We start from the raw sequence: 24,241 nt of genomic DNA, 5'->3' as shown, positions 1-24,241 counted from the left end.
CTGATGGCCAGTTCATCTAGGATAAGGATACAGCTGTACACAATATATATGAAACCACTTTACAATATGGTATGTACTTACAAAAGAGAGTGAGGAATGAATCAGGAATTTGTAGATAATGATTAGTTCCTAGAAAACCAACTGGGAGTGAACCAATAGGTAATGATTACTTTATAATTGTCTGTAAATCCCCCAAACTCCCCACTTTGTTCACGAAATCCACTACTGCACTTAAGGTATCTTATCATTGAATGTTTTTTTTGTTGTTACTGCCACATAGAGGCTTACAGACAGATTGCAGTTTTTTGCTTTTGACTGAGCATTTACACAACAGAACATTAGTCAGTGTCATTGGATTTAAAATGGTGTACTGGAAATTGAGATTTAAAGGATGTGAAATTGACGGATATTAATATTGTTTTACAAGTCAATGGTTAATCGTTATTAAACATTTAATGTTTGAAGATGTTTTTGTTTTCTTTAAGTATTGACTCCTCCAAACTGTACAATTTCTGTTGTTTAACAATGAAGGGAACCTTGCTAAATATTTTTGAGTATACTCAACTAATGGGCAGAGAAATTGAGTATCAAAACATTTTAAGTTTAAAGTAAGGTTATCTCAACAAAAAATGTGCAGTACTGTTGATGTATGTTTTCAATCTATAAGAACATGCAATTCCAAGTTCAGTTAATTTTATATTCTAACTTATCTTAACTTAAAAACACAAGTAGATGTAAATATCAAATGCAATATTTTAAGTATTCTTAACTTAAGTACCCAGGTCAGTCTGAATAGTAACGTTAAATTTGACAAACTTAAGATAGCACATTGAGCGAACTTCGTATCCTAAGTTGACACAACACACTAGCCCTTAGTTAAGTACATTTAAAAAGGCTTTGCAGCTGTTTGCTTTACTTTTTAAAGTTTTCTCAACTTTTATCTTAGAGTGTTGACTGGGACGTGTCTCGAATAACTTGAGAGTGGGATTATATGAGACACGGCTTGTGATTATATTACAATAATGTGTCTTTGAGTACCTTTTAAAGTGCTATACAAATAAAATGTATTATTATTGTTATATTGACGTGATTTGGAATTATCTTGATTGTCTCAAAATGACCATGTACTTGATTTACAACTTGAGACTTGACCTTCTCCAATGACTACACTGGTATAAAAGGAGTTTCGACCTGACTTTGACCTGTCTCCATTTAAAAGAGCCTAGACTTAGAGACATCAAAAACAGCCTAACGATCAAGTTTTATCCATAGTGACATATTTTTCCTGGAATCCGTTGGTGCCGTTGCTTTCTTTAACTCCCCTTTTTGTGCGATCCCTGCTATGCTAACCTCATATTTAGTTTCTATTTATTCCGAGCAAGCCATAAATATAAACGTTGCAGGTTATGACTTGCCTCACTGACCCTGCACCCACCCTGCTTATGTCTCCTCTCAACCCGGACTCTTCTGAAACAAATATCATCTGCCTCGTTTGCCAAAAACAGCCTCGTCTGTCCACTTGTCTTCGAATGTGTCTGAGAGTGAGGGAGAATTAGCAGTGTCTTGTTCTCTCGCTCTTGTCTGTCTACTGCTCTGGCTGTGAGCTGACAGCACGGCAGCCTGGTACATGACATGTATGCATTCCTTGTTGCTCCGCTGTTATTAGCACAATGCAAGGTAGCCGGCATTAGCCTTGTAGGGCAACGCTCGGTTCACTACCTGTGTAGCTGACAGAAAGCTTCTGGATGTATGTATGGCGGAAGAGACGGTCAAGAGGGACGCAAGGGAGAGGAAGGGAAGAGACAAGAGAAAACAGGGAAAGAGATAGAAATAAGAAGACAAATGGGTAGGATAGGAGAGGAAATAAAAAAGGATAGGAAAGAGGAAATAAAAGGCGTGGGATGGACAGCTTACAGGGTGATGCAAAAGGGTAATGATTGATGGAAGAAGGTTGGGGAGGCGAGGGCCGTCACATGCTTCTTGTCATATGCCCGATAATTAGAAATCAGATTCATTGGCATACATCAGCACTCCCTCTCTCCCGTATTCTCTACCTCACTCTACCGTAACCTTTCCCCAGGCTAAGGTTTACTCGACTAGGGAAGATGATGGGAAACAAAGGCCATTGTCTTCTCATGCCCATGTCACCCTCTTTCCTCAAACCTCCATCTCCCGTTTATTCTTGTGAATAGAAATGTATGTCAGCTGCTACCGTGGCAACCAGTGCAAGGCGGGAAGCGGGTTACTTCTGATGCTTGCTAGCCACCCAGCTGACGGCGATAATGAGGGGGAGACGTTAACGTGTCAGACTGGTTTTGCAATGTAAGGTTGGGCTGTAGCATATAGATATGCCCACTAAACTACACATCACATGCTTTCATCAGTACCCAAGATAAATATGGTATTGGCAGTATAGTACTCAAGATTGGTCTTGTTCAAGACCAGTTAAGACCATACCGGCAACTGCCTGTGCGTAGTGTGATTTATGTGTTAACATTTGTTTAACATCATCATTTTATCATTATTCCTATATAAAAGAGGTGAATGATCCATGGATCGTGGTTATATCTGGAGCCTGGGCCTTCCTCCTGCCATGGCCCTGGACTCCCACTGCTAATATCATTTTTACTATTACTCACATTACTATTCTATATTACCGATACCATTAGGATTACATTACTGACTTTGCTCTCTTTACCGGAGTCTCTGTGCTTTCTCACCTCGCAGGTTTCCATGGATCCTGGTTATACCTGGACCCTGGTCTTGCCTCCTGTCGTGGTTCTGTCATATGCATTGAATGTGTTGTAACTCTGTAATGTTGTTCATTCTGTACACATGACATCTATTGCACTTCTGTCCATCCTGATAGAGGGATCCCTCCTCTGTTGCTCTCCCACAGGTCTCTTCCTCTTTTCTCCCTGTTAAAGGGTTTTTTGGGGGAGTTTTTCCTGTTGTGAGGGTTCTGGGACAGATTGTAAAGCCTTCTGAGGCAAATTTGTGATTTTGGGCTACACAAAATGAATTAAATTAAATTGAATTGAATGAAGAGGAATCGTCATTGTTTTTTTTCTGTCGGTGTTTTTATGGGAATGTGGATCTTTCAGATCAATTTAAGGACTGCCTTTATGGTTTGCATGTCCCACATTTATCATAAGTGTGTCATGCCTCACGTCTTGGTTTTGATCTTGACATGATCTCAAACTCTTATGTGTTGGTTTTGGTCTTGACTTGGTTTCGACCTCCCAATATCTAGGCCTTGTCTTGGTCTCGATACACTGGTCCTAGTCTCGACTTGGTCTCGGTCCCTAACAGTCTTAGTCTTGACTCAGTCTTGATACACTCTGGTCTTGGTCTTGACTTGGTCTCGGTGGTCTCGACCACAATGCTGGTTATTTCTGCATAAACCAGTCATAATGTTGTTGTTTACCATCTTTTTCTACAGCTGTGAGTTATGTAAAATGTATCATGTAACTCATAGCTGTAAAAGCAACTGTAACAGGTTGCTCCCAAAATGTGTATACATATCAATTTCCACCTAAATTTCAATCGTAATTTATCCGACGGCCTCCTTTTACACACAATTCAGTTCAACTGAATGTGACGTACTGCACATGTAAGTATTTATTTAACTTTACATGCCTCTCTCACAAAAACTAGTTCCACGCATTGTTTTCAACCGCTATTTTGTCAAACACAGAGGCTTTACAAAAGCTCCCGATCAAATAAAGTGAGTGGTTTCCACAATCAGGGGGATTCGGAGCCTATAAACAGGTACATTTTCTCTAATAAGCCTGCAGTCTTTCTTACCTATTCTCAAATTACTCCTTGATGGTTGCCAAATGAATTGTGCAGCCAACCACCACATAAATGCATGCCGTTAAGCACTCAAGAATTTTGTGATCACATTAGCATTCTTGCCGTGTACAAGCTAATTGGGTTTTCCATTAGAAAAAGCTGGGTCTGGTGGTATAATGAGTAGAAATGGTGGCGGCACAAAGAGGCTTTTTGACGGAAATTACGCAATGCAGTAATTTTCCAAGCATTTTCACAAAGCCTAATTGTTATGAAGATAAATTCAAAGACAGCAACAAAACAAGAGGAATGTGATTTAGGGGGCTCGGCCGCTGATGTCTGTGTTTCCGATCGCTGTGATGCTATTAACGGATTTCATAAAGGAGAAATTTCTCTAAACCTATTTGGTGCTACCTGGAGTTTGAAGTCCACAGTGACAGCACTTGCTGTTTTGTGGCAATATTATGCTCTCTCTCTCTTATTCACTCTTTCTCTCTCTCTCTCTCTCTCTCTCTCACACACACAGGTGCGCACACACACACGTGCATTGCCGGACCTGCACAGTGTGATGAAATGACAGCAAGCTCTTGGCTGTCTCTGTTCTTCGCTGATGTGAGAGAGAGAGAGAATGTGTGCATGTGTGAGTGTATGTGTAGGTGTGTGCGAGTGTGTGTGAGCGCTGAGGCCTGGGCAGATGACACTTCCATGGCCCAGTGAGACAGGCGTAGCTAGACAGGCGTCAGAAAACACTCAGTCCCCTTCAGCGTCCGCAAACACTTGACACACACTGGTGTACACGCGCAGACACATACACACTCGCTTGCATGCATGACTAGACACATGCAAACTCACACCTACACATTCATGCACACTGAGATAGGCAGATCTCCAAAAAGGCCCAACGTGTGTGCGAGTTTTGTTAATCAGCAGAAATATTAAATAAAACAAATTTTGCTGTCCTAAAATATGCCAATGTGTTTGGTGTGTGTGTGTAGGTGTGTGTGTGTGTGTGTGTGTGTGAAGCTGGCTGCTTTACCTTAGAGGCCAACAGATGCTGTTAAGCTCTCTCCCTCTCAATCCTCCCCCTTTATATCGCTCCTTCTCCCTCTCTTTTCTCTCCACTTTCCAGCCCCCCCCCCATACAGTGTCCCGCGTAATGAACCTAAATCCTTTTTGGGCTAGATGCCGGAAGTCACGGAGGCATGTGGAGCTGAGTGGAGGATGTGGAAAGTGGAGGCAGGAGGAGGGCAGAGCAACTGTGGGTACAGGAGGGACAGAGAAATAAGAGTAGCAAAGAGTCGAGGATAAGCAAGGTGGGGTACTGAGAAAGGAAAGGGGAGTAGTAGAAATAAGTTGCAAGAATGTCTGAATTCACTGGTAGGAATCTACATGAGAGTACCATTAAGACCCAGAATGCCTTAGGGCTGTCCAATTCCACAATTCATTAAATCAACAAGGGGCATCAAGCGCACAATCTGTGTCCTTTCAGAGAGTCTACTCTCAGGGTGCTTTCCATTTAGCTCCTTGCATCGATCAAAACTGATGCAGCAGAACCAGAGATATCGCAATTTTTATTCCACGCACTCTTCTTCCTTGTCAAACCCTCAATTACCCACAATGCAACTCGGTCAACAACAATTCGGGTCAGAGATTTGGGTGTTTTGCTACCAGCGGCTAATGTAGCCTCAAGCCTCGTTAGCCTCCGATTTTTTCAATTTTCAAACTGGTAGGCTTTGGTACTGACCACCTCTGACTCAAATGACATCACTTGAAGCAATTGATCAGATTCTGAGCAGCTCCCTCTGGAGCCGCGAAATGCTTTATACAACTTTTATCACATGTTCAATATAGTAGGCAATGTATAAAATCAGCGAGGTTCCCTTTTGAACAGAAACAAATGAAGTAACAAATTAAAAGAAAAACACCCAATGCCTAATAGGCACTGCTCCAATGCCAATTATAGATCTGTTGCGCCGCCAGGTTGTCTCGGAATGCGGCCGAAAGAAATATCACCACCAGAGGATTATACATGGTTTGTTACTGAAAGAACAGAAGGGACATGAGAGAGCTGTAAACGCTCCAAATAAAAAAACTGTGATTTGTGAAACGAGTACGGTAGCTCTTTTCGGGCTGTTATTATGGGAGCGATAATAACTATGCAGCACAAATACTTGGATGTTGTTCTTCCCTGAATGAGCCAAGATACACCTGGAATGTATGTAACTGCACGTTACTGTCCTCAATCTGTCCGTGTTGAACTTCCCTCGATATGTCTGCTGTCACCTGTCTGTCTGTCTGTCTGTTTTGAATTTGCCGGTCGACCCTCATCTACCTGCATATTGTTATTTAGCTGTGTCTGACTGATTTCTATATTTAACATACTCTGCATGCTTTTATGTTTTGTGCCTCTGACATGATGTTTTATAGTGTCTAACAATGCAGCATAATATTGTCTTTCGTCATGTTTCTATTTTCACATAGTTAACCCTTGTTTTATTTTGCTTCGTGTGTGTTGAATTTGTAAGCCTCTGTGTTGCATGTCTTGTTAGTACTTGACAATGTAGTACAACAGTCCTGAATGATGATACTACCTATATTTTAATATTCTCACTTCTTTCATTGTTCGTGCACGCATTGTAAAGGGTCAATATTGTATAAACCTTGTAAAATTGTGTTTCCAAGATTCATGATTCAGATTAAAACACACATGATAATAATTTTTGTTTTAGAAAAAAACATGAAAGTGAAAGTTAAAGTCGCTGTTATTCCTGTTTCATGCAATAATTTTAATGGGTTACGACAGATGTACTGTTGTTTCCACGTCAGCTGGCCGCTCTTTTTACTGCTTGCCAATCATAAAACAGATGCTTATTAAAGTAGTGTTGCTATCCGGTGAAACACACCTGTTTCTTCACTCTTCACTCTTCTTCACACGCTCCTCTAGAAACCTCATCTCCCCTCGTCCCCTTTGAGACTCTTTGCGGGAGTGGATCATCCTCCGTGATGGCAGAAAGAAGATCGAGGACGGTAGGAGGCACTGTTTAGCTGGGGGTGCAGACTGTGCCACACTTTGTTGGTAAGATTACTATATAATAACTGCCAATGTGGATGTGAAATAATATTAATAATATGAAGAGGTCAACTCAAGGTCCACGTACTACCTTGCAGATGGAGTTTAGCAGACTCCAACCACTGAGGACATTTTGACACAGTTGAGATCTGCAGCACAATTTATTCACATTCATTTCATTCTGCATATGTGTATTGAGAGGCATGATATTTCACAAAGATTTCCCAGTTCAGAATCATCCAGAAAATGATGAATTACAGGGTTAATATTCTGGTATTGGACAAATATTACGGTTTTAGTCCCTTCATAGTGCTGAAGGCTGAAGACTACAATGTCCTGGTCCAGTACAGAGGGGGGGGGGTATTTAGATTCAGTCAATGACGGAGTACAGCAGAGAAGAGGAAATGAAGTGCAGGAGGGGAGAAGTGAAGAAAAGACACGAGGAAGGAGAGATTGAGGAGAGGAAGCAAGAATTTTGTAGAAATTGAAGAAGAAAGAGAGCGGGGAGGGAGATGAAGTCTAGAACGAGTGTAGAGTGATGTCGGGGGGAAGATGGGGAGATGAGAGAGTGGGGAAACGAAGAGGAGAAGAGAGAGAGAAACACTTCCTATGTCTCCCAGATCTTTTTTGTTCAAGACATCGATAGAAAAATGTAAAAGCCATTAAAGGAAAGCCAGTAAAAGACATTAGCACACATTACAGTTGCTTTGTATGTATTTTAATGCCAGAATTGCACCGTAATAAATTCACCTCGGAAGTCTATTAAGTGCAACTGATCTGAAATCACCTGAGAACCATAAAGATGCAGTGAAGGAGTGCAGTTCCCTCTAAGATGCATTGTTTTTTTTCCCCTCCCTCTGTTCTCCCCGTCCTCCCGTCTGCTTAACAGAGCAAAGTGCTTATAGCGCGCCTCTTTGCGGAAGACGTCCCGTTTTCCCATTTAAACAAGCACCTCGATTGGCTCGCCTCGCCCGCAGCAGAGCGGCGGCAAACACTTCGGCACCCTCTGCTCACTCCTTAATGGCCTCCTCCGCTCCGATCCATCCCCCGTTTTTTTTATTTCACACTGGAGACGGGGCAAAGCGTCTCCTCAGCACTTCCACCGCTCCCGTCCTCAATCTCTTCGCGCTTAATTCCCCTTTAACTGTGTTCGCTGGAGTCGTTAACTGATTAAGCAGTTTAATTAGGCCGCGCAGTGGAGACACACCGAAGACCCAGCCAGGAGCTCCGGATAAAAGTGCAACGAAAAGACCAAACAGAGAGAAACAACAAATGAGGATTAATAAAACCTAAAATATTAGATTCCCATGGTGCTTTACAGTGTAACATCGTCTTTAAGTACTCGTGAGGTACAAATATTACAGTAAGTGCTACAGATCAAGGATGAAAGAGAAGTGTTGGCGTATCTGTGTGTTCTTGAATGGTTTGAAAACTTCAAATATCAGAATTTATGACTTTGAAGAGCTTTGAAATACCTGAAATGTGTCTGTAGAATAGAATCTGTATCACAGATTTTATTCCGACTGCTTTTCTTAAGACAACTGCATTTGTGTGATTTTGTCCTCCTTTTCTTATTCTTGTTGCATGTCTTAAATATCGGATATGTGTGATTCAGTGCCTTCTGTTACGTTGACCACATCTACAGTTATTCACACTTCAAAACCAGGAAGTTCAGCACAGAGATTTGTGCCTCATCATGACTTAAATGCATGTTTCACTTCATTGGTCAAATTTACATTGACAATATATTTTTATGTATTATATATAGTTTTAGCACAGCGAGTTGCTTTTTTTTCATAGATTGCACCGGAAAAACATAGTTTAAAATATGAAGGGTTTACATCCAGAGAAGACGGCATCCGGAGTCCATGACTGCATGGCAGCTGGCCCCTCTTACACTTGCCTGCAGGGGTCCTGCCTTGGGGAACAAGCTTCTATTAGAGGTGAGATATCCTGTGTGGGCCCACAAACCTGGCACTGGATTACACATCAGCCCCCCCGCTGAGACGCCCAGCGGGGGGGCAAATAAGCAGCGCTGCCTCCCTCCAGCCAACCCAACCTGCGTGCGGGCCTGTCATGCCGTGCTGCCGGATCAAACACCTTTAATTGAAACAGTCCTTTTTATGCAGGAAAACGTACCGTACACACACACACACACACTGTAACTGTTGTGCTGCGGCTATAAAGAAACGAGATGAAATATTATGTTTATCTTCTTCAATTGTTCCCAACTATAATTAATTAATTAATGCCCCTTATTCTTATCTATTATTTTTGGAAAATTCATCTTCGAAAGTAAAAATTTCTAGATTTGAAGGGAGGGGGGAAGAAAGAAAGAAAACCGATATCTTCCTCAATCAGTAGTGTTTCTTTACTAGTTTGAATATGAAAAAGATGATGCTGCCATGATACTACATACACAAGAAGACTTCATTGACCAGGCGGCATGGGGGGGGGGGGGGGGGGCCTTGCCGATGGATGCTGGTCTAACCTCTGACCCTCTAAGTGGGAGCAAGTCTGGGTCAAGAGGATCCACAGCAGGTCAGGGAACAATAGCAAACACTAAGGCCTCTCATAAAAGCAGACGCCAGATGATGTGTAGGGATGTTTTTTAGACTTCACACCCATGTGTTGGACACTTTAAGACACAATTAACACAAGCAGTCATGGTAATCAGAATGCTATCGCATGCTGAAACACACAGCGTTCAGGTGATTCAAAAAACAATAATTAACGAGGAAATTTGGCCATCGGGAAAAAAGTTGACCATTGGAGATGAAAATCTGGGAACATGGAACGCAAAATGGCGATTTACAGTCAATGATGATTAAGAAATGAAGAATAGTTGGCCAATGCATGTATATTGACTCAAAGGGTATAACTATTGATCTATTACTTGATAGGCAATCCACAGAATATTGACAAATGAATACATTTATTCATGTAGCAGCCCGGTCTCATTGCCAGGGCGTCAAATACCGACGCTTTGTCACGCCCCTCAGCGCCTCACATCGCATACAAGGTGCCCTTTAGCATCTGTATGAGACGCACAAGGCTTTCAAGTTCTTTTTTTTCTACAAAAGTCCAGCAACACGTGTCAATTTCTACTCGTTACATGCATACGGTATTATCAAAATAAACTTCTGTCTTCGCGGGAAACAACTTAAGTTTAGGATATAAAACGACTTAGTTACGTTTCAGAGAAAGATCGGGATTCGGGTTAAAGGAACATGTATGACATTTAGCGGGATGTCTAACTATGTTTTAATCAATGTATAATCACCTGAAACTAAGAATCGTAGTGTTTTCTTTAGCTTAGAAAAAGCCATTTATATCTACTTATGGAACAGTTCATCTTCCACGGAGTCCGCCATCTTAAAACGCAATGTTTTTACAGCAGCCCAGAACGGACACGTGTTTTGGGTCCTGACCGAAAGTGAGTATGTGACCAGTTGGGAGTAGAACATGTTAAAGAACTTTGCACACATTTCTTGTATACATTGTTTTAATCTGTCATCAAATAAAAATCATTATGCACAGGAAACCTTGCACACTGAATGCCTTATATGAACTACTCTATACATTGGAAACATTTGCATAACAATACTAAAATGGATTAACTACGTGGGTGCCATCAGAAGCCTAGCGCTAATCCCAAACAGGGCTATAGAATGAATGACATTAGTGAGAAGCTATCATTTAGCTGCATTGAGCACAATCACCACTGTCTAGCCCTTCGTACATCCTTTGCTTTGCTATTGTCCCCAATCCTAAGCGGTTCTGCAATCGCCTGCCACAATCTGTCTAAACATTCTGCATCTCTGTTTTCTTTATATTTTCTGTAGTAAAGTGATTTGTGCTGTGAGGCCAATGAACGAAGAGAATGAGCTCATCAGGTGCCATTTTGGATGCTGAGGTTTGCATTTACGGTGGCTCTGAGTGGTCAAACCAGATGCAAAAGAAAACGTAGAAATTCAAACCTCTTTCGAAAAAATCCAATGATTGACTAAAGTTTTAGAGTCAGCGTGTAAACTTGATCGACACAACGTGAGGTTGTATTTATTTGCAATAATTTCGGATGAAAAATACGAAGTTGGTGTATGGCCTTTTATGCATGGATGACAGCATGGAGTATCCACTGATTGTCCAACATTGAATATTCAGCAAATTCACTTTGACTCTAAATTCTCAGTTTTGATTCATTTTTTAAAATGATTTCTTTCAATCCGTCTGAAGATTTCCTTTAAATTGATACTGTGCGTAGCGCATTGCAGCATCTCTGTGCGTTGAGTCCGAAAGTTGAAGATGTCTTTACATTTCTCTCTGTTGTGGTGATTCTCCAATTCTAGCTGCGTGGTTTGATTTCAGCAAAGGCATAGGGGACACAGTGTAATTTATGGCTCCCATCTCGCCGCAGATGAAAAATAATCAAATCCAAATAAAATGCAAAGAGGAGGAAGTGATTATCAAAGGTTTGGGGTTTGGGGAGTTTCATCCGACAGCTGAGCGCACCATCTTTATGGACAACAGGAGGATAGATGATGGAGGAGGAGGGGGGAGGAGGGAGAGGAAAAACACAGGCACAAAGGGGTGGTTTTAGGGGGTTGAAACGGTGAAGGGAATAGGGGTGGGGCACTCTCATTTGGGCACTTTACAAGAGGAAAAGATCAATTCTGAACACACACACAGGCTCGCTGACAGCCTGAGACAGAGCATGACATTTAAAAGGAAAAAAGCTGACATTGACTCCATCACTGTCACCCCGGCTGCCATAAAGCAGCTGCAAATATTAAAACATTTTTCATCTGTGCCGCTCGGGGTTATTGGCACCAGAAATTGTTTTCCTCTCCGTCTGCTGCTGGCCTGCTCTGCCGCAGCCCTCCCTCGAGACCCTCGCCTGTTACCGCCGCCTCACAACATATTGGCAGTTGATGTGAAGCTATCCATGTACACTTGCCACTCACAGAGTCTTTATCGCCTTCCACTCTCCCTCTGCAGCAAAAACCCCTCCCTCCCTTACACACACATACATACACACACACAAACGCACACACACATTTTTGTACACTCATCCTCTGCTCTCTGGAATAAATAGTCAGACAATGAAAGTGTCGTTGATAGTCAGACAATGAAAGTACCGTTGAATCACTCAGATAGGAGGCAGTTTTTTTTTGTGTGTGTGATGTTGTGGGCATGCAAGCGAGTATTTGCGATGGTGCTGTTGATAATACCGCTTTCCCTGCCATCAGCATAATCCCTCAACAATCTGACTGATTACTTTTCCATACAGTTGAGCTTCCTGTCTGTCTCTCCACTATTGCATCTTTTTTTTAATGTTTTTTACAAAACTGGTTTCCCCCATGGAGAGATCTTTCATTCATTCAATTCCTCAGCATTTTCTCTATTTGTTAGTTTTTTTGTATGCTGCACAATCTTGCAAGCTTTGAGATGCTGATTGCCTGCCCCCCCCCGGTCTGGCCAGCATATGGTGTATATTTAAATATGGTTTGAAAACATGTAAAGTTGGGCTGTGCTCAAATTATTTGTCCTGACACTTTGAAAAAAAACAAAAAAAAAACGTCCAATGAAGACTCATCACTTGTCACATGAGTCAAGTGTGCCCCGTGTTTCCAAATGTATTCAAATGTATCTGGTTTGATTGGTCTGTAAATAGAATGGGCGCCTCCGTGTTTTCTTTGGAATTCAATTTCGTCATTTCGGAGGAAATCATATAAAACATATCACTGTCATTCTTTTTTGCTCTTGTCTGGGTTCCATGACAGGTTTTGTATTATGAAACACACCTGAGTACAAAGCAAGTTGCCCCTGATTTGCATGAAATAGATGGATACGGTAATGGTGTAAGCACAACACGGATTCCTGAGTTGTTCCTCCAGTGAAATGGAAGAACTTTGGGGGGGGGGGGGGGGGTCACGGTCCCTACATGATAATTGGATAAATGTAGTCAATTTGATTGACTATAATATACAGTACATGCCAATGCATTGGTAAAGAATTATGACATTGGACTCAAACTGAAATTCAATTGCACTTTTTGTGTATGGCTTCAATGATGCATTACTGACTGGAGAATATCATATTATAATCTGTTTCCATTCAATCGTCAAATAAATGTTAAGCAAGGTTTTAAAATGATGCAATAAGGAAAGCTGTGAATTAGGCGTGTTGCCATCAACTGGTTTAGAGCAAATAACTCGGCTACAGCGTAGTTTGGTCACAAGTTGTTGGTATACGGTCAGCCCAACTACGAGAGACAATGGAGAGAGGTCTTCAGGAATTAGTTCCATCTGGGAAAGTTGAAACAAAGTTGTTTTTTATGTCAGATATGTTTGATGTTGTCCAGACACGAGTACATTTGGTAAGCTTCTCTGATGCAATACTTCAAAATGCACATAAAATATGTGAATGTAAATATGGCTATAGAGTACAAATATTTCCCCATTTTCATCAAGTCAGTAGCTATCAAACAAAACATTTAAACTGTCTGTAAGCTTAACGAATGATCTGCTTAAGAAACTGACAGAGTGAAGTTATTTCTTCCCATGCATTGTTGCCAGTACAATCGCATTTCTGCTGGATACAATTATGTTTGGGTGGCTTGGAACACATTGGGTTGACTTTTGTACCATTTGGGAATTATCCCATTAAACAAAAACAAAAAAATTGGCACCTTCTCTTCACCAGATGTAATAATTTGGACTCTAATGGGAGTGCTGAGTTCAACAGGCTCGACATACAGTGCTGACAACTGATGATCATGCTTTTGGGTTCACTTAATTCTACTAATAAAACAGAAGACAGAAGGTGTGTGTTTGACCTAAATGTTACTTTTAACCTTACACTCCACAGAACAGATGTGGGGGAATATCAGGGGCCACAACCCAGTTGCCAGAAAATCTGTTGGCATTGTCCGTTTTTGCAAATCACGAATTATGTTTAAAGTCGTTGTTTCTGAACCAAAAACACGTTTCATTTAAATGTTTCTTATCAGCCTTGTATCATGCTTGCAGAAAGGCGCAATGACACTTGGTTAATATTGAGAAAAACGATTGGTTACTTGGTTAAAGTTAGAAGAAAGATCATGGTTTGTGTTAAAATTATAACAAGAACGTAGCCTAAGAACGTAGCATAAGAACGTAGCATAAGAATGTAGCATAAGACAATTGCGTGAAAATGCTGTGTAACAAAGTAGCATCGCAAAGTAGCGTAACAACCAAAGTAAATAAACCTACAGCAAATAAACAACAAGAACCCTCAGCAGACTTTTTCAGGTAGCATTAAAAAACGAGCTTAAACTTAACATTTAATTTTAGTTCCACACAGGACACTAACAACAATCTATCTGTGAATCCTGTGTTTGTTTGACTCATCCACTACCCACCCATAGAGGACTTGCTTGTTATACTCTTTAATAAACCACAGAACTGTCATACCATGTAACTCTCAATAATAGTCGCCATACTACATCACTTGCTCTGCTCATTGCTTGCTGTACTCCGTCACTTGCTCCAACAGAATGCAAATACATCCACATTCAACGTATCTTTGCTTTGCAAAAATGTACAATCCTCCAAAAATGTGCTGTCGTTCCTGGCGACTGGGCTGGGGGCTAAATCCCTTTCCAGCACCGTAGAACAAACCAAGTTATGATCTTTATTAATAAGTACATTGTTATTATTGAGCTTGGGTTTCCCCTCAATGTCCAGGTCAGGGGAACTGGCCACTCTAAATTGCCTGTAGGTGTGAATGTGACTGTGATTGGTTGTCTCTATGTGTAAGCCCTGTGATAGACTGGTGATCTGTCCAGGGTATACCAGACAGCTGGGATTGCCCGCCCCTCCTGAATAACCCTTTCCTTAATGGAAATGTAAAATTGGGCAATTCTTATGATGACTGGGCAGGTTTGAGGCTCTGGTTGGGTTACTTACTGTCAGTCAAACCTGGCAACACAGTTCCAATGTCATTCCTGAAGACTTTCTTTAAAAGGATGATAACATCTGACTGGCAAAAAAAGCTAGATGATTTCTTCCTATTGGCAGTTTCAAAGAAAAACACAATGGCAATACTCAGTCAATATTAACCGATGTTTTGAAAAGGACATTGTTCCTTGGTGTCGCTGTACAAAGCCATGAAGCCTAATCAAATGTGTACAGGCTGACAACAACTCACATGACCCTTGACCAAATGAGGGGCACAGCTAACGCGGCTGTTTCTTTAGCCCCACGGGCTGTCTTTAGGGCCGCGGAAGATATTTGCAGCTAATGCTCGCCAATGAGAGGCCCAAATGGTCTTATTACAGCAGCTCCCACAGCTCGCACTATACATCAGGTAGGAACACACGGCAAAATGGAGACCCTGATTGTTCTGGGAGCAACAGCGCTCATTACTCAAGAACGCCTCACCCTCCCTTGCTACAAGCAAGTCTCTCTCTCTTTTTCTTTTTCATCACCCGTTTTCCCCATCACACTTCCTCTTTATCTGCCTTCACCTTCAGTTCTCTCTTTCTAACTTTCCATTAGTTTCAGCGACTGGTGAAATGAATCCACCATTTCACATTTTACATATTCGATAGAAGATCCCGAATGTGTATCACTGTCGGGTTAAATCACCTTGAGCAACATGAACATGTTCCTTACTGTTTCATTATGTGTAGCTTCATACGTCGTGTGCACTCTTTTATTTATGGTATTCCCCCTGGATCGTGTGTGAGAGTAACATTGGACCTCAGCCTGGTGAACTCTGGTTGACCGGTAAGGGGGGGGGGGGACACAGCTAGGTCAGTTGTCTATTGGTCAAGATAAATGGCGGCCAGCACCAATCACATTACACGCATCCCCTCCAGCCGTCAGCCTTGTTAGTGCAGTAATCACTCATTGTTAGGAACCTATCCTCAGGCCTATCTCAGTCTGCCCTTTAAGACTATCTGTACACCATTTATGCCTGCTTCACATGCATATTTCTACCTCCTTGATCTTTCTATCTATCTATTGATCTTTCTATCTATCTGGAATGCATGCTTATTCTTATTATTCTGTCTGTATATATGAAGGGAATTCCATTGCCAAAGTTGATTCAGACTCTCTCATTTATATGCTCGCATACACACTCACTGCCGTCAGCTGTCTCCCTCAGCCATCTGTTAGCTCTGCTACATCCGATGAGCTGTCAATCAGTCAAGCCCAGCAACAATAGACAGAGACACACAGAGAGAATCCGTACATACACATGTTCTTAAAAGCATGTACCGTCCTTTGTGCGACCACGGCATAATTAATCTGCGTCTAAGTGAATGATCATGAATGCAGAATGTGAGAATCGGTGCATAAATGTTGATGCAGTAAGATAAAAGTATAAACCTACAAATAGTAAAAGGTAATCTGGCATATTTGACAAGACATTACAATCATTTCCTGGAATGGACGCATAGTGTCTAAACCTTGCATAAGCCCATGATGGACAATCTCTGCTATTAAGTGAAACTAAAGTAAAAAGACACAGCAACAAAGATAAACTTTCCATACGAGAACGAAGCTATTACACAATAAACCAAACGCACACCCATCTACCGTAACCGCACACACAAGCACACACAAACAAATGTCCGAAACTCAATCACCAGAGGTCGTGTTAGTGAATGGGGGGAACAGATTCGATTAGCGCTGTATTAGATACGGGAAATGATTTCTGTCAAAGCCATCTTTACTGCAATTATGATATGATAATTATGTGTTTCATCATTTATACGTGGGTCTGATACAAGGCTGGTGGCTTCTGGCTGAAAACACCACTGGATAGCCAGAGAGGTAGAGAGAAGGCACAAAGCCGGGCAGATGAACATTAAAGTGATTACGAGATGAAAGAGGAGATGGAATAGAAAGCATGGGAGGGTTCTCAAGTTCTATCAAGATGTTGCAATCCAACTGCATAAACTGGGGAATCATCACCTCTCACATGAAATGAATATAGGCCTCATGAAATTAGAATTGTTTTATTGCATCTACCATATGTATTTGTACAAAAAAAACAACATACTATAAGCCTAGTCTTATATAGAAACGTGTTGTTCCTAAATCTTACATGACCGGCTTGGTTGGTTGGTTGATGTCAAGCATAATGTTTTATCATATCATTGAGGGATGTTTAAATGCTCCTTCCAACAATGCTGATAATCAGCTGCCAATAATCCAAATGGAAGCAATGCACCTTAAAACAGTGTTACAAACTCACTGTATGTGCTCAGCATTCAGTATAGTAAACCTGTTCAGTTTTACAAAAAGCTGAATGGATCCAACTTGACCCGAGTGCCCAACTGCTACCCATATACCAAAGAATACCCACAATACCGCAACCTGTTCTCACTCCTAACTCATTAAATATAACCACGTGGTCAGTGCCCCTTGGCGTCCAATGCCGATGCACTGAGGCACCCTGTAGTCTGCATGACACGCATCAGGCTTTTTAACTAACTCTGATGTAAATGCTTTTGCTTTGTTATTAGACGATCAGACATCAGCGGGAAGACAGTTTTTTTCTATGCTGTTTCTATATATTTATTCTTAACGCTGGTCATCTGTGCCACCGGTTCCAAATCCAGCGGAATCAGACAAAATCATGCAGGTTTACCAGCAAACTCCCTCAGCTCAGACTTCGGCTTGGCTCGACCAGATATGGCTTTGCTGCCACCTTGGACCCATTGTTGGAGCTCCGGCGGGAGGTGGAGAGTCTCGCATCCGGCAGCAGCAGCTCCTCTTCTGTCCAGGAGTAGAGCTTTACTGACTGCTGAAGGCTCAGGCCTTATTGCTGGGCCCACTGGAGGCCAGGTAGGCACAGGAGAACCAGAACCAGGAATGCATGGGGAGGACTGTTAGAGCCTGCTGCAGTAAAATGAAAGGTTTTCTAAAGGGACTGTAGGTGACTATCGGCAACTTAAAATTAGTCACAGAGAGGCTGAGTAGGTGAGACTAACCTGCAGACGCGCTGCCAGTCAATTATTCAGATCCAGTGGTTGAGTTTTGTGGTTGTATTTGTAGACAACAAACAAACTTTTGTGCTGGGTAACACACATTCATAAACGTTCAAAATACTTTCTCCTTGGTGTACAAAGGTAATCGGCAGCGATCAACAGCGTCAAACAATGATAATAGTAATAATACTAGTGTAAATAGCGTAAATAGCGTTCAGCAAAAAAAATAAGACTCCCTCTCTCACCCCCTCTCCTTCCATTCATCCAACTAAACTAAGGAACAGCATACATCCCCATTGCTATCTCCAACACCACGTGACTCAATTACTGGAAGTGACAAAAAAGGGTGGTGCCTGGAAACACTACCGCTTTTGTCCAAAGGGACTGCCAAAACCAACCAAACAAATCTAAGTTCCTTGTCGTAGCTTTAACTAATGCCAGTTATGTAAGTAGCGCTCCTATTTCGCAAAGCCTAATCAAGTGCTTTTGTTGCCTAAACCTAACCAACGAGTTATATTGTGTACGTAAACCCTAAAAACGTATTGAACCTTAGTTGGAAGTTTATTTTGAAAAGAGACTGTATGAAAGACTGTGCATTTAACGAACAGAAACTGACATGCTGTCCCCGTCATGTTTAAAACTGACGCTAGAGCGGTACCTTGAGCGTCATAGTTTGCAGTTTAGGGCCCCTGACCAAGCGTTGGTATTTGACGAGTTGGGAGTGATAATGTGTTACTCCGGGGCTTTGGGGCTCGCGACATTGGCTCATGTACCAGTGACAGTGATCACACTGAGTGCATGTTAGCCTGTGGCTACTACTTATGGCACCACTCCGTGGTGGTAATGGAATGCTAAACTTGTACAGCCTTTTTACACTATATGTCATTCACCCATTCACACCCATTCATAGACTGATGGCAAAGCGCCCATCAGGACTATCATACATTCATACATACACAGATACACAGATATAACGATGGCTCATTGGGAGGAATTTGGGGTTAAGTTTCTTGCCCAAGGACACATCGACATGGAGTAGCGGAACCGGGGATCGAACTACCGATCCTGTGATTGAAGGACACCCCGCGCTATCACTGAGCAACAGTCATGCGAAACAATGTAAAAATTACAGAGCTAATTGTTGTTGCGAAAGAGAGCCCAGAATTATTAACTGTTGAGATACAGTTTCTTACCTGAAAAAAGTTGACTTAGGTTTTAAACAATAATAATTCAAAACGATGTGGTTATGTACAGATCAATCATTCAATACATTCTTTAGCCTTCCATTTGGTTGAGAATTGTAGGTCAAACAATGTACAAGGGCAGAGAAAAATAATAAACAAGCATGTTGTTGTGCCCAATACACTACTTATCATAACATCCACTGCATAAACACAGAAATGCACAGCATCTCCTCTAAAGCAATTGAACTAAAGGCTGTACACTGACAGTCTTTGACGGCAATCACAGTCGACAGCAATGAGAGCCACGCTGACATTTTCCACTCATAATCCATTGAAATAAGGTCGGTGGAGACACAAACATACCTGTCCACGCACAAATCTGCGTTCACACATTTCCGCATGTGTAAACACACACACACACACACACACACACAGGCACACACCCGTCTTGTCATTCTGCATTGGAGCTTCCAATTTGCCTCTCATTCCAGCCCTCATCTTCAATGTTAGCGGTATGAGAGTCCCATGCCACCTTAACGTAGCGAAACCCGCGGCGGGCCATCGGCATCTGACAACCCAGCCTCTCTGTGGAGTTCACTGGTGGTTTAGGGAGCTGTATATTCCAATTAGCCGCCAGAATCCCGGAGCTATGGATAGTATACAGAGGGAGTCACATTCAATTACAGCTGGTGTCCACTGTGGATTTGTGTGTATTTTACCTGTCCTCATGCATAAAGTAAATACCGCCGCTACCATGTGTACTGGTGTCAGAATGTGAGTGCACATCTGTGTGTGTGTGTGTGTGTGTGTGTGTGTGTGTGAGAGGGGGTGGTTAGGCTAGGATAACTGTGCATCTATGTGTATTTACGCTTATGTGCACATGTTTATATGTGTGTATTTAATGGCTCCTCATCACAGCGGCATCATTTACATTGAAAACAATGCCAGTTTTGTGCGTGAGATTTGTGCCTGACAGACTATTTGCAGAAATGCCAACAGCTTGTGAATGATGGTCAGCAAGCTGTCCTACATAACTCCAGCTTAATGCAAATAAAAACACGGAAAAATATGGTAATGTATTCAAGTTAAGGGAAAAAAATACAATAAGTGCCATGTTTGTGCCCATATATCATTATATGACTTCCCTTTTGATTTCCTCATTTTCTCTGACTTATTATCATATGAAAATAATCAGGAATTTATTTTTAAGCGGCTGCAGCCTTTGCTTTATTCTTTACATATCAGAAATCGTTTGATGTGTTTTTTTGAAATGTGTTTGGTGATGAAAACAAAGGCGTGCATAAATTAGCAGCGAGGACTGCAATTAGACAGTCACAGTGATTGGAAAAGAATAATTATCCAGAGGCTGGCCTGCTTAGGGCCTCTTCAACCACTCAGCCCTCAGCGAGAATGACAAAAAAAAGAGGGACGATGTAGATAACAAAAAATAAAAATAAAAAAGAATGCATATTATGTGACCAGCAGGGATATAACTGAACATAATTATCAATTATTATGTTGTGGCTACTAGACACACCAAAGCACTTGACGATTGTCAGGGGCTTTGTTTAGCTTTTTTTTCAGCTTTCCAATAATTATTTTTTTCTAGTACCGTAAAGCCATATATGAATGATGATACATGAATAAGTTGGTTAGGTTGCCTTGGTTTTGTGATCGTCTGGGGTTGAGTGAACAAGATGAAGAGGAAAAAGGTAGACGGAAGGAAGTGTAGCGTTTGCATTAACTGCAAAAATTTGCGATTCGAAAACAAGGAGGCTTCTAACTAAAATGTTATCAAAAATATACATTTTAATAATAGTTTATCTCAAATATATGGCTACATATGGGCTGCTGTGGCTCAGCAGGTTATGCAAATCCATATGTCGAAGTGTCCTCGTAAAATCTGAAATAAAGTATTGTATAATGGTCAGATCAAATATTTTGGGGTTTGTTCGATATGGATTTTAAAGGCTAGAATGTAGGCTATGCAAAAAAGAGGGAAAGACAAAATAACCTTTTCGCCAAGGACACTTTGACTTTGTCGACTATCTGGAAGGGTCCTTGTGGAAGACACTGAACCCCAAATCACTGACATGTATGTATTTATTGCAGGTACCTGGGACTGCCCTAGGGTTAGATTTACATACCTGCTACTAGCTGTAGCAATAACAGAAAAAGAGAGGTGGGACAAAAGATGCATTTTCCCACACCTAAAAGAGCAGCATTTGTGTCATGGAGATCTAAAATACGGTACTTGCTCACAGCAGCCCGTTCTATGTCCACATTTCTTTTTTAACAAATAATGCCGTGAGCCAATGAGGAGAGATTTCTCTTGAATGTTATCCACTCATCAAACACCAAAAAGACATGCCTGTTTTTTATCCTCATGCCCATTGTCCGCCTTACTCCATGGCTCCACAGCATGGCCGTGGCCATCCTTCTCACTCTGCCCCTGAACTTGGAGCAAAAACAGTCTAATTCACAGGGAAAACTTTCCCTTCTCCGATACGTTGATTTGATATACTCCAATAGAGCCTTTCTCCCAGACACCATCAATTGTCTATAGATTTTTCTTAGCTCTCCTCGGAAGAGAAACAAAAGCAGGCCCTGAGAAGCCTCGAGCCTAAGAGGCTTTATTGATATCGATGTTGGCGAAATATCGCCCATTTTCACCAGGGGATCAATCAGCCCGTCACCGCTTGCTTTACGAGCTGCAGCCTCTCTGCTTGTGGGCCCGCAATATGTGTGTCTGTGCTTGTGTCCATGAGCTACAAAGATAGACAGAGAGCGATACAGATGGATATATCCAAGGTTAGATAAATAAGTAGATTTGTCTTTTAACTAAGGGTTAACAGGTTAAATAGTCCCACTATTTTACTAGCGTACTGTGAATCTCCCTCTGTATTCTCTCCAAGCACAAGGGAGAATAACATCTCTTCCACAGTCCCTGTCTGGAGTCTGAAGTGTACTGTCCACGAAAGACGATCTGCATATCATAATTTAGAGAAAACCTGAGCAAATCCTTTTTTTTTTCCATTTGGTTAGCTGCCTCCCTTATCTGAGGGGCTTAGCGGCCGGTTTATAATTCAATTACAGAACTGGATATATTACATTGAGGTAATTCAGGTTAAGCACCGACGATGAAAGCCTCGGATTCCTGTAAATAAATTGAGACAAGTGATCTGCCATGCAGTATGTAGTGGACATCAGACAAATTACATTCAGCCTCGTAACAAAGTGCTTTACTGTGCACTTTTTTGGGGTATGTTTTAAAAAATCAATACTTTTACTTGCATTTGAGAACAAAGTCATGTGAAAAAGTCATGATCAGTGTTAAGCAGTAACGTGTTACTTGGTAACACATTACTGTTGTATGAATACTTTCCCTAGTTACTAGGAGTGTATGGATTACAATTTTCAAAACAGTAATCACATTACTGTTATTGAGTAACAAGTAACAGCGAAAGTAATATAGTAATATAACAAGTAACAAGTAACGTTTGATACCAAGTAATGAGTAAAGTAACATTATTGAAGCAGGTAAAAAAAGTAACTACACCACACTTCCTGAGTGACTTGTCCAACACTGGTCACGATAAACTTTTCCATGTCCAGCAAAATACCGCACTGCACCGACATTCTGTAAAAGATACATGTTGTATACATCCATCATGTTTTCATTCACTGGTGTGTCACTGAAGTGTATGTGTTTGTGAAGGGTGCACTTGCACCTACGGGACTAGCAGTCTGTAAATAGTTAATGCTTAATTAAGTTAAGGCTGAAGTCAATATAGACTTTTGTTGCATCTTTATTTATCACAGATATAATGCACCACCCAGAGAACACGCTATGTGACCCACATCAAATCCATCCACAATGTTATATGACCATCAGGTGCATCTTTGATGGTTGAAACTACAATCAAAAACCACTGCGTTGCCTGTGAATGAACTGCAGCTCTCTTTTTCGCTTTAAATGTAATGGAGCTTTGAGAGTTTGTGTGTGTGCAGCAGTCGCTGTGGCAGTTACATTGTTTTAAATGTATGTAGCTTAATATTGTTTGTACACCCACCGCGGTGTGCATAGCCCTTTTCATTTATTTTTCATTTTGTTGCGTTTTGTCCTCTCTTCTTTTGTCGCTGGTGAGGCTACACCAGTGGTGGGCGGTCAGGGCCAGCAAAGCCTCTGCTGGCCTAAACAGAATCACAAAATTATAGCCATTTTATAATTTAATAATTTTTCATAAATACACTACATGTATTCTAATTATTTTCCCATTAGCTTATTTTCTCATTGCACAGCTACTGTCTACAGTAGTAAGAGTTCAAGTTGAAAGATATGTAAGAAGTTATGACATTGATATGACATTTTTAGCGTTTTGCTCGGTGTAGATTCTTTCTTTTTTACCTAGCTTTGTATTTTTAACACTCAATGGCTGAAGGAGGAGAAACAGATTTGGGAGTTACTGGCAACACCTTTCTGGAGAAGGACATTTCCAGAAAAGCTGGACATCGTATGAAAGGGTCGGCCAACCCCACATCTAGCAGCCCTGACTTAGCCAGGAAAAGGATTTGTACGAACGATATTCCTGGCGAACAGCGGCGGAGAAGCGTTGCACATTTTATGACTGGGAATATGTTTTATCTGCGACTGAGCGTCTTGGTGTTTGGAGCTGTTTGGAGCTACGCTACGCTAACCTGAGTTGGCTAACCAAGGTAGCAACAAGGCACCATAGCACGGCAGGACACTTACAAGCGACGGTGCTTTTGAAAACTTTTGCTGAGACCCGAGTGGATCTACAACTCAACAAACACGTTCACAGGAGGACCTCTGGCTGGAACTGAACCGCAGCGATGTTCTCTACAACCGCGGTATTAAACTCTTTGTAATCAAAGAAAGGAGGATGGACTTTGTCTTTAAGTGAACAGCAGCTTTGGTAAGTGAAGTGCTTTTGTTTTTACATCTGTAGTAGCGTTCCTACTGTATTAATTTGTCTATGGTGTCATTTTCATGATATGGTTAATATTGTTCCCTCTGGTGTGAATAATATTTGAATGGGTTGTGCTCTTCAGTGTGCGGTGGAATACGCGTTTTAGCGCTGCAGTCTTGCTGGATTGATTTGTCATGCTTTGTTGTCATATAAATATATGTGACTGGTTCTTGTGAGTTTGTTCTTGTCATTGTGTTAATTACGTTGGTTTTGACTCTAT

This window comes from Anarrhichthys ocellatus, unplaced genomic scaffold, assembly GCF_004355925.1.
Source record: "Anarrhichthys ocellatus isolate YVR2014 unplaced genomic scaffold, GSC_Weel_1.0 scaffold6, whole genome shotgun sequence".
NCBI lineage: Eukaryota > Metazoa > Chordata > Actinopteri > Perciformes > Anarhichadidae > Anarrhichthys > Anarrhichthys ocellatus.
The sequence above is the reverse complement of the archived record's forward strand: the minus strand, read 5'-3'. Positions refer to the sequence as shown.